Source organism: Magallana gigas, chromosome 2 (genome assembly GCF_963853765.1).
Source record: "Magallana gigas chromosome 2, xbMagGiga1.1, whole genome shotgun sequence".
Classification (NCBI taxonomy): domain Eukaryota; kingdom Metazoa; phylum Mollusca; class Bivalvia; order Ostreida; family Ostreidae; genus Magallana; species Magallana gigas.
The window spans coordinates 25,206,574-25,219,440 of record NC_088854.1 but is presented as its reverse complement, the minus strand read 5'-3'; the positions used below and the strand labels follow the sequence as shown (position 1 = coordinate 25,219,440).

General features: G+C 30.7%; 1 non-coding gene across 1 annotated transcript; it reads right to left on the bottom strand.

The window, feature by feature from the left end:
• Positions 1-6,604: 6,604 nt before the first annotated feature.
• LOC105338244 (uncharacterized) lies at positions 6,605-8,710 on the bottom strand. The gene is made up of 3 exons (XR_010710194.1): positions 8,515-8,710; positions 7,995-8,426; positions 6,605-7,906 (listed from the first exon to the last, which is right to left on the bottom strand). It is a non-coding gene; the product is annotated as an uncharacterized protein (transcript).
• Positions 8,711-12,867: the final 4,157 nt, after the last annotated feature.

Genomic DNA, 12,867 nt, shown 5'->3' with positions numbered 1-12,867 from the left:
TAAAAGTAACCCGAAAGCCTTCTACAGAAATTTCCGAGGGAAAAAAAGGCAGCAGACAAATATCAATCCAAGTGTATTTTATGATCATTTTAAAAATATCGCGCACGCCATGAACGCGTCCGAAAAAAGTACAGATTGTATAGACGCTGATCCTGTTTTTGAGGAACTAGACTGTCCAATCACAGAAAAAGAAATTGTTGATGCTATCAAACGTTTAAAAAAAGAAAAATCACATGGTACTGATTTGTTAATTAACGAATATTTCATTGAGTTTAAAGATTATCTTGTTCCATTTATACTAAGATTATTCAATAGAATATTGTCTTCTGGTTTTTTCCCTAATATGTGGGCACAGTGTATTATAATACCAGTTTTTAAAAAGGGTGATGCATTAGACCCCAATAATTATAGAGGCATTAGTCTTGTCAGTTGCTTTTGTAAATTATTCACATCTATTTTGAATCAAAGATTGTTAACATGGTCTGACGCAAATGATGTAATCACTGATGCACAGTTTGGATTTCAACCCAAACGAGGTACAGCTGAGGCTATATTTAGCCTTTCAAATATTATTAATATGTCAATAAGAAAGAAAAAAAGATTGTATTGTTGTTTTGTTGACTTTAAGAAAGCATTTGACACTGTTGAAAGATTGAAATTATGGGAAAAATTGTCTAACGTTGGTATTAGAGGAAAGTTGTTGAATTTTATTCGTAGTATGTATAATAATATGAAATCATGTGTTAATTCAGCAGGAAAGTTATCTGAGTTTTTTAAAAATAACACAGGACTTTTGCAGGGAGAAGTGCTATCTCCAATATTGTTTTCATTATATGTGAATGATTTTGAAATGGAATTTTTGTGCAAAGGTAACATACCAATACAAATTCAAGAGTTAAATCTTTTTGTTTTAATGTATGCAGATGACATGGTAATTTTCTCCGAAACTGCACATGAGCTTCAAGAAATGTTAAATACATTGTATTCTTATACATCTGTCTGGGATCTTACTGTAAATGTACAAAAAACCAAAATTGTCATTTTTAGAAATGGTGGTAAAATTCTCAATTGTGAAAGGTGGCATTTAAATGGTGAGCCAATTGAGGTTGTCGATAGCTTTATATACCTGGGCCTTTTGTTACAATATAATGGAAAGTTTAACAATACACAGAAACAGTTGGCGAGCCAAGGGAGAAAAGCCATGTTTTCTTTAAAGTCAAAAACAAGTCAATTGTATCTGAATACAGAAACAATGCTGTCAATTTTTGATACTTATATTGCTAGTATATTAAATTATGGCTGTGAGATATGGGGCATGCATGCTGCAAATGATATAGAAAAAGTGCATTTAGAATATATTAAATTTGTGTTAAGTGTGAAGAAGAATACAAACACTGCACTTGTATATTTTGAAACTGGGAGGCTACCTATGAAAACTATACGATTGTTTAGAATATTCAAATTTTGGTTCAAATTGTTACAAAGTCAGAATTGTATTTTGCAGTCCTGTTATAAAATGCTGTATAATGAGTGTGAATCGTCTTTGGCACCTGCTGAAAATTGGGTTACTGTAATTAAGAATAAACTTTTTGAAATAGGTCTAGGACATATATGGTATGAACAGGAGTATATACATTGTGAAAAATATTTTCCTTTAATTAAGCAAAGAATCATTGATCACTTTACTCAACAACTTGTAGAACAGATTAATTCCTCATCTCGATGTTATTTTTACAAGCATATTATTGACCAGTTTTCATTACAATATTATTTAACAAAATCAATACCTTCTAAATATAAGAAACAAATTACAAGAATTAGATTGTCATCTCATAGACTTGCAATTGAAAGTGGACGACACACTAATGTACCAAAAGAAAGACGCTTATGTAAATTTTGTTCAGATATTGAAGATGAATTCCATTTTGTTTTGAAATGTCAGCAGTATAGAGAAATCCGAGTAAAATATATTAAGAAATATTATTGGAAAAAACCTTCTGTATACAAATTTATACAATTATTAAGTGTTCAAAATTTTAAAGAACTGTGTAATTTGGGGAAGTATCTCCATCTAGCTTTTAATATTCATGATAATTAAGAAAAATTTCTCTGGTTTCTTCGCCTGTTAGTAAAATTTTATTTTATATACAATCATGTTCATGTACCATACCATTATTTCAATATTGCTATATTTATATGTAATAACATATGCCATAAGATGTATGTCTTGTGCAAATAAAGAATATAATAAATATCAGTAATTATTACCCTCAGCGTTAGCAACGCACTTGCCAACGGGTAACATTAAAAAATGTTACATGCGCGAAAATTATGCGCGTACGGTTCGCTGTAGAATTCACGTTATTCCTATATAAAAGCAGTAAAATTTTCTTAAAAATTTTAAAAAAGACATTCAGTATAACAAAATAAATAGTGCCTGTTTGAGAGGATAACAGTTGAAATTGACACCCCTCGAAAACCATTGTCAACCTCCGCTTCGCGTCGGTTGACAATGGTTTTCTCGGGGTGTCAATTTCAACTGTTACCCTCCAAAACAGGCACTATTTATATAATATGATATTGAATTATATTATATTATTATTGTATCACAAAAAATTGTATTATATGTAAAATATAAGATTGTGACATAAAATATGTTGTTATACTTTCATGTTAAATACTGAAATCTGATTGGTTAAGACGCAGTTAATAATATTTTCTATTTCCCTCAGCGTTAGCAACGCACTTAGCAACGGGTAACATTAAAAATGTTACATGCGCGAAAATTATGCGCGTACGGTTTGCTGTAGAATTCACGTTATTCCTATATAAAAGCAGTAAAATTTTCTTGAAAATTAAGACATTCAGTATAACAAAATAAATAGTGCCTGTTTGGGAGGATAACAGTTGAAATTGACACCCCTCGAAAACCATTGTCAACCTCCGCTTCGCGTCGGTTGACAATGGTTTTCTCGGGGTGTCAATTTCAACTGTTACCCTCCCAAACAGGCACTATTTATATAATATTGTCTAACATGATATTTAATTATATAATATATAATTTTATCCCATGCTATTGTATCATCTGATATTATATGATATGATAAGATTCATTGTGTATCATATTTTATTGTATCAAATGATACAATATAATAATTAATATCATGGTTTAATATTAAGGTTAAAAAAATCATCTGTTGTGATGTATTATGTGATAGTATATTGTATCATATGATACTATATTATATTATATAATGATATTGTATTAATGATATACAACAGTTTATAACAATACCATATTATTCATTTTGATACAATATCATATCTTGATACAATATCATATTGTTTCATTATATAATACATTATTATATTGTATCATATAATAGATCATATGACACAATATTGTATAGTATCATAGGATGCAATTTCGTATTTTATATTACTTTATTGAATCAAATTGTATATTACAATATGAATTTAACATTTGATTATCAAACAATTTTTAACATATGATATATGATATTGTGTTTAACCACACTACAGTATCCATGAATATCCAAGATCATTAATTATAAATTTTCATATAATATGATAAAGGTGATCTCATAAAGATGATGCCCTGTCTCGGTGAGCTATGTAATCTCCGATTACCTATGTTTTTGTATTTTATTTACAAAATGTCCTAATTCCTATGTATAGATGCTTTTTCGGGTTTATTTAATTTACATTGTAGTTTTTTAATGATCACGCCTGATCCGTGCTTGAGCAGTGCTCCTCCTAAATTCTTATAGTAACAAAGAAAACACTTTATATTACGATTTTCTCATGTAAACAATTTTAATAACGTTATGGAAGAACATTTGAGTTGCACAATTGTTATGTCTTCTTTTGCTAATGAAAAACATTGTTTATGAAGTAAACTGATTTTTTGCAAAATGTGGTCTGTATATTTTGTCGGAATTACCTTTCTCTTCTTTTGTTTGGGCGTATTTTGATTTTTTTAAGCTTGCTTATATGAATTTTAATATTCAAGAGTAAACATATTTCCCAAACACTAGCACAGATTTGAAATCAGGACAGGTTTTTAATAAGCAGTCTGTGGTACAGTAACGTCCATTACTGTAAAAATGTGATCATACCACCATAGAGTTTATAAGTCTTGTCCTTTTTATTGTTTATCTTTATTATTATTTAACAAGTATCTAAACAAAAGCTTGTGTTTGAAAATGATGTATTGAATAAACACCTAGCATTACATGTAATTTCAAGTTTCATTCTTTATAGGTGCGCATTTGAAAAGGCTGAGCCACGAAAACCATCTTCTGAGCAATGATTTGGCATGTCCTCCAAAGTTATCCTCAGTGTCACTAAAATTTGATTGCTGTACAGTGAAAGGTACATTGTGAAATTTATTTTTTATTGAAGAAAAAAGTAATTGTTACATATACATTTCATAAATTGTTTATAGTTTTATTTGAAATATTTGCACCATATGCATCTGATTTACACGCAACGGTGCATTTCAAAATAATTATCTTAATGATAGAAATATAATTTTTTTCTAAATTAAGAAAATTATTTTATTGCAATACTATTCTTTTATCCTTCATCTGTGATTTATTTATTTGATGTACATGTAATTATTTTAAGAGAAACACACATTTATTATTTATCATCAGATATCGTTTTTGCTTTTGATACTCGCTGTAACATTTGTGATTTATTCTGATTGATGTTAATGCAGTTTATTTTATTTTTGAGCGTTGATTTTAATCAACTCTCCTATGTAGTTATTCTGGTAAACCGGAAGTAGAACAGTGTTTGGACCTAAGCACAAATCATTACCGCTGACAAAACGTAGTTGTTGAAAATAATCGATAAATTCGATGTATTGTATTAAGAAGCATTGTTTTTTAAGGAATTATTTTTATAAATACCTTTTAAATAGTCAGATTCTAAATGGTACGAACAATCTAGATATTTCTGTACTCGTATGTATTTCTACGCCAGAGTTTAAATACTGCATTGGCGTTTAGAATCAAGCACAGACTTGCCAATCTAATGATATGACCAGTACTGACGTGGACTAGTCTTTACTATAATTTGTTTGATTAAAATTGCTTTGATACCCCTATCAAGAAATATTTCGTTTACTGCCAGATATATAATGCATCGTAGATATTGATAGCGTTAATTCTATATTTGAATATTACATAACGTGATTTATATGAGAATTTCCGTTTTTGTCGGAAAAACCAGAAAATTCTTATTTTAAAAAAATATGCTAATTTTTTGTAATATAGCTAAGAAACTACATGTACATGCCAAACAAAAACCCCGAGAATTCATATTATCATATGAGAAAAAAAAATAATGTTTATTAATCAAATAGAACTAAGAAACAACTTGATATGCATAATAACATATAACGTTGATATTAAATCTTTTAAATAAACTCACGTCAGTACTTCTGTACGTTGATTTATTTTATCATTATTTTTTGTCTTTTCTATTTCTTGAAATTCGCTTCTGTGATATTTTGATTGATGAAAATATATCACGAAATGATATATTTTGAACTTAATATCAAATAGAAAAACGTAATAGTTTGATTTAAAATCAATAGATTTTTTCTTCGCATTATTTGTGCTCTACGTTGATTTTCAAAGAATGGTATACTTTAAAATGATTATCTAATAAGGAAAAACACAGTTCTAAATTTGAAATTCAATTTATTTTAATATGGCACAGTTTGAAATGAATATCTTTAACGTTAAAGAGAAACAAAAATATCATAAAAGTATGTTAAATAAGATATGTGTATATGAACAATTTCAAAGAAGAGCGAGCGTGATAAAAGAAAAAGCATGCACAATAGAGCCTTAGTCACCCCTGCGAATGTGTTCGGAATGTTTTCTTTATCGTTGCTAAGTATATAATAAAACCAGAGGTGCTCGAATTAAAGTTCACGAGACTTCACCGAGATTAGTTCAGTTCCTGTGAAATTTCGAGCGGAAGTATATGTGTTCGGATAATATTCTCAAAATACGTAAGTTTTGGTCGTTTTTCATATCATATTCTTCTTTGTTTAAGGTAGTCCATCCATAACTAAGGTGAATTTAACAATTTTGATTGATCTATACTACATCAAATACGTATTTTAAAGCTTTTATTAGACTGATATAAACCAAACTTGGGTGTATGTATGTAGTCAATTAAATGAACTTTTTGCACTTAAATATTTTTTAAAGAGTTGTCTGCCCTTTACAAAAATTTAGAAAAATCATTTTCTGAAAATATGTATGGTAAACTATGAATTATTTTAGCACATTCGAGGACGGAGAAAGCTTTTGCAACTTTTTACCAAGAGAAATGTGAGAAAAATACGTGTACTAAAGAAATATATTCAAAAATGCATTTTTCCCATAGACTTCAATGTTAACTTCAACATATGATAAATTCATTAAAATTATTTTTTTTTAAGATTTCAAAGGTGAAACTTTATTATTTAATAAACTCCTTAATATCACACTAAGATTTTAGTGATCAAACTTGCAATCTATTAGATATGAAATATGATAGTTATGGATGGACTACCTTAAGTTAAAACATGAAATCTCTTAAGATGTATGGGTTTTTTTTTTCACCATCTAGCGGTTATTTAAATTAAACGATGATATTCAGAACAGAGTTATCGTTCAACCACGTTTAGAGTGATTGAAAATATAAAAATTGGGTTGCTTTAAAAATGATAGCCATGTTTGATGCTTGTTGTGTGCAATACCATGTTTTAAAAAAATGGGTATCTGTTTTGCATAAAAACTTAGTATATCGAGACATTTTCAAGGAACATTCTGCATAAAATAGTATATTCTGTTTCACTATTGATGCTATTACTAGGTCAGGCGAGGATCGAAAACTAATCCTCGGGGGGATCTCTACAAGCATGTTAATTGTTGCAACAGCAAACAAAAACAATTTTTTGTATTGTCACATTTATTTCTAGAACACATTTTATCCATCAATTAATGAAGATAAAGTTTAAAATCAATAAACCTCTAGATTTTATATTTGACTACAAGTACCTAGATTCTATATGAAATAGGTTATAAACACGAGGCACGATTTTTACTGCGAAACTGAAAGGGTCAAATAAAAAAACGTGGTCTAAAATTTAAATGACAATAACATTCGCAGGGGTGTTAGTGACACCACAACTCTGTCAATCAATGTCTTTTAACAGAATTTTCACTAATCATAAACAGTTCGTTTAAAGAAACAGACTCATCTTGTTATTATGAAATAGAGGCAATCTTAGTAATACATTAGACATTTTAACACTTTCTTAAACTAACCTGAAAACGCATTATGTACGGTAAAATCAAAAATCCAACATTTTCATTTTGAATTGCTTGAACTATTTTTATTTTTTTTTTATTTTGATGCTATAGTAAATAATACCCCCAATCACTAAAACCTTACTAAATTATATGTTATGATAACAACGAATAATTCATGATCTAACAAGTTTTCCTTGAAAATCGATACCAAACCACTCATTTAAAATGCGACATCGATATGTTACATTAATTTTGTTCGGAGTCTTCAGTCTAATGCTTAAAACAGAAGTCATTCTTTTTTTTTAAAATCCTTTGATAATAAATTGATTTACTTCACTAGTCAAACCTGATATCTTTTTCACAAATACTGCCATGAGGCCAAGTAGAACTTATGTCGTCCCATTTCCCATGATATCCAACTCTCAGTCCAATTGATGCTTTTTCATCAATAAAATTATTTGCTGGCTCACTGGGGTACCAATACAACTGTGTAATGGGCGTCCCATCGAAAAATGCCCATTTCCCACCAATCTTTTTGCCATCGATGCGATATTTATATATGGACTCTGCATTAAAATTATTGCCATTTATGTACAAGTAATTGTTGATAAATGGGAGAAAAAGTACAAATGAATATCTATTTAAATCAGTTACCTGTTGTTTCTAATGTAATGTTCTCTACAAACTTCTGCTTTTTTTCTGTGTCTATTCGTAAAAGGTGTCCTCCAGATTCACCACAAAACGATACAGATTCCATCAGTGTCCTTGGATCTGAATCAACTTTGTAACAAAGCTGAACGTCCGGGTAATAAATGTACCCTGGAGTTTTTACACTGCACATGTATTCGGCATACTCTATTGAAAATCTGAAATCTTTTTCACAAATACTGCCATGAGGCCAAGTAGCACTGATGTCGTCCCATTTCCCTTTGTATCCAACTGTCAGGCCAATTGATGCTTTTTCATCAATAAAATTATTTGCTGGCTCTCTGGGGTACCAATACAACTGTGTAATTGGCGTCCCATCGAAAAATGTCCATTTCCCACCAATCTTTTTGCCATCGATGCGATATTTATATATGGACTCTGCATTAAAATTATTGCCATTTATGTACAAGTAATTGTTGATAAATGGGAGAAAAAGTACAAATGAATATCTATTTAAATCAGTTACCTGTTGTTTCTAATGTAATGTTCTCTACAAGCTTTTGCTTTCTTTCTGTGTCTATTCGTAAAAGGTGTCCTCCGGATTCACCACAAAACGATACAGATTCCACCAGTGTCCTTGGATCTGAATCAACTTTGTAACACGCTGGAACTGTTGCGTTATAAATGTACCCTGGAGTTTTCCCGCTGCACAGGTATTGGGCATACTCTTGTTAAACGATAAATTACATTTATAGCATGATAAATAGATTCTAATAAAATGAAGTTTAATGTTGAAAATAATTTCAAAAAAATCTTTGTGTAAAGCTCTTGCTTTTTTTAAAATCCTGACTTGATGTATTACTGATGTCATGGACATGGGAAAGGATGGAAGTCCAACATCTTAAAATTTAAACCAAACATAATATTATAGATTTAAGAAAACATCCCCTCTCCACCCCGGCAAACGCATCCCTCGAAGCATCCTTCCAAAAAATTCTGGACCCGAGATACATGTATATATATATATATATATATATATATATATATATATATATATATATATATATATATATATATATATATATATAGCGAGAGAGAGAGAGAGAGAGAGAGAGAATTTTTACACAAAAAATATTCATCTGAGGCGGGTATTGCAGTTTATAGTGAAACATTTGTAAATGCATGTACAGATGTTTGATCCACCTCTAAATTTATTGCGAAAAATATAGCGCATTATAACTGTGACGTCATACGATAAAATCCATAATCAATTATTCACGTTTTTCGACTTAATAGAAACGTGCATAAAATCTCTTGGGTCTCATCAATGCTTGTTCGATGCTTAAAACGTGTCTTCAAACTTCAAGGAACCGTAAATTAAGAGTTGAATATCAGCCATTTTTTGCATAGCTCTTCGGGAGAAAGCATTATTGAGCAATATGATGTTGCCAAAAATATTTTCTTGATGATATGAATGTTAAGCTTGTTCTTTTTCGCGCACACTGGTTCTTAGTACTCGCTTCGCTCACCGGCGCACAGCTGCGCTCATTATAAGTTTCTCGTAAATTGCCCATTTTATAATATCGAGTAAAAAATTTTTTTTATTTCATTAAGACTACGCGTACGGCAGATATCATTATAACACTGCATTAAATAGCCAAAGATTACCAATGAGATCCCGATGAACCGTTTTGTTCAAGACCTGATGATATATTTGGTTACTAGTGATTTCTTCCTCAACTGTATTTCCTTCATAGAGTGAGCACTTCAAGGTAACAGTGTCAAATACCAAGGATTCACACGATGGCTGGTTGTGACACTTGTTGATACAGGCTTGGAAAGTGGGAACTGTGGTTGAGAAAATCGGGGTAGTCCCGTTGTCAGACGTAGGATAAAGACGCCTTTGATAAACCGTGTGTTGGTAGACAAGGCTAGTTACCGCTGAAAAATAAACAGAAATTGGTATTCATTAATAAAAGAAAAAGGAAAATGAACATAGCATTTTCCCAATATTTCAAAAGTATCTTATATAGATAGATAAATTTGAGAGGAAATAATATATGATTGTATCTTATACATACCCCATTGATGTATTAACCAAGACCATATAATGGAACGAACGTACATGTTTATCCTTAGCTGCAAATATGACTATGTTAGATATCTAAATTTTTAGATTTAAAATGGTTTTTCAAACACAACGGAAGTTTTCATTATTTGCCATTGGTAAAGGTTGTGTTGAAACTTTGACATTACACTTGTGTTTAACATGAAATCAATACTTTAGAATATTAGATGAGCAAAAAAGCTAAATAAGCGTCACTAATTATTAATATGGCACTCCCTCTGATATGTGAAAACACACACCTTTGTTAAATTAATTTTGCATTTTAATTGTCTTAACGAAAAAATTAAATAACTGCATAATTTACAGTTCAAACGAATGGAATAACAACTATTTATCAGGACAAAATAAATAAGAAAAAATCATCGACCGTCTCCCAAAGCAATTTAAAAAGACAAATTAGTTGACAAATTAAAGAATAAAGAATCTGTTCAGTATATATATATATATATATATATATATATATATATATATATATATATATATATATATATATATATTAATTTATTTATTTTTTTTTTATTTTTTTTTTTCAGTTTTCAAATTTTTTCATACCCTTTGATACATATGCGGACGTTTCTGATTTGTTTTGGGTTGGTTTGTCCAATTGCAATCATTTAAAATTAAGATTAAAAACTTGGTATCATTATACGTTGAGTTTTGAACTCTCTTTCAGCAGAAAATGAAACCTGTTCTACACGGTTTAAATGTACATGTATACTGTAAATTCCTGATTAAAAGCGAGGAATTAATTACCGCGATTAAGTAATCAGCAAGTGAGACCTTTTAAAAATTGTGGAATTCCCATAAAAGCCGATAGCTGCATTGTGGGCTTGCTGTTTTGAGTGGGACCAAACAGATCATTAAATAAAACAGCAGTAGTTCTTTTAAAAAGCTACTTTTCAACCCCTGCAGAACTTTACAGCCAAACTCATTCATGTTGCAACAACATACAAGTATCTAATGATGTTAAAACATGCATTATATAGATCTAGATCATGAAGAACCGTGCCAGCGATTGCTGAATTAAAACTGAACTCGTCCAATCCAATATCCTGTTTGTTCCGGGAAACTTTGTTTTTCCAGTGGATGCCAGGTTGCACGTTTCACTGAACTACAGATAACTATTCATTGTTAACATGCTTAATCATCCATCTATAAGTTTTGAAGAGGATTTTGAATTATTCATGGTATCTTTATGGTTTTTAAAATTTTATTCTCTTTTTTGTATATATTCATGCTTGACCCTATATTTGAAATTGTGCATTTCGTGTCAAAAACGTATATAAAATATTGAAGGAAACCTTGATATATTATTTATTATTAATTTTCTTGAAGTAAAATATGTATCTTTGTTATAACATTTAATAGTTGTAGCAATTTCACTGAAAATATAGTTTAAAAGAAAGATGAAAGGTTATATTTAGTATAAGTAATTACAAACCTATCAAAGTATATCAGCTTGAATATCCGGGAGCATTACCCACCTACCCACACACACTTCTATACTCTGTCCCAAGATATCTCGATTCACAATTTGCTTAATTACTTAATTACCCGACATTTACAATTACTGTATCTCAGAGTTCAAACGATGTAATAAATTAGTGTAAGAAAATTGTAAGATTTCTTCTTTGAACACCCCCCCCCTCCTCTTTAGCTCGTCGGGTTTGCAAGCGACATTAAAGTGTCCAGCTAACGTGAAGAAATTGTGCGAACTATTCTGAGTAACATTCATTAGAGAAAAATGACAACATTTCCCTTTAGTTGCCATCATAACTCTCCTTAAAAACCCTGTTTTCGTTTCTGTGAATTTTGAGTTTAAATCGATAATGTGTCAATGAAGAAATCTTGGAGTTTTTCCCTTTCATCGATTTTAATTGTATTTCTTTCACAGATATATGTATTTTTATTAGAAATCGCCCAAATATGGTCAAGATGTCACGGAAACAATAACTTTTGACTGATTATAGTACATTGTATCTTAAGATTTAATTCAAAGATAAAACAATTTTGATCCAGAAAATATTTATTGCCGGTAACATATCTTCAAACCATTCGAACACCCAAAAAAAAACAGCGTTTGATTTTTCACTGTTTATGCAAAGACAGACTCTAATACGGAGATCTTCTCTTGCGTCTGCCAAACAGCCAGCCTGATCCAGAGGGCTCCTTGCACTCTGTCACCGATAGCTGGAGATCCATACAAACCAGTTGTCTGCCAGCAGAATCGTTTACCTTTATATTTATAAGGTAGTCACCCGAAAGAAGTAAAGGAAAGGAGTTTTTGGAAAGGTTACATTGAAGGAGTGTTACTGATCATTACCATTGAAGAATGATCTCTATGATTTTTAACGACAGAAATAAAATGCATAGCAAGGCCGTTGCATACTAACTCATTCCTAATTTCAAAAAGATAAAAATACAGAGACCGATATACCCATTTCTTTCTATCGTGTATCTACATGTTACTGTCAGAAACATAATATTTGTCATTAAATGGTGAGAATTTACCGCTGCAAAAAAGCTGAGAATGGCTGCCATCTATAGACGGTAGTTTAAGGGTGATTTGGAGGTCCCTTGTGAGCTGGGGACAATGGCTGGCGTTCACCTCAACCCTGGACAGCATCGTGTTGATCTGTTTCCCGATTCCTGCCATAATTCCGGTCAAGTCTTCCGTTATTATTTGGTTCACTGTCGTACTAGCTGAAACCAGATTTGTTCAAGACAGTTGCATGGTCAACACATTATTTA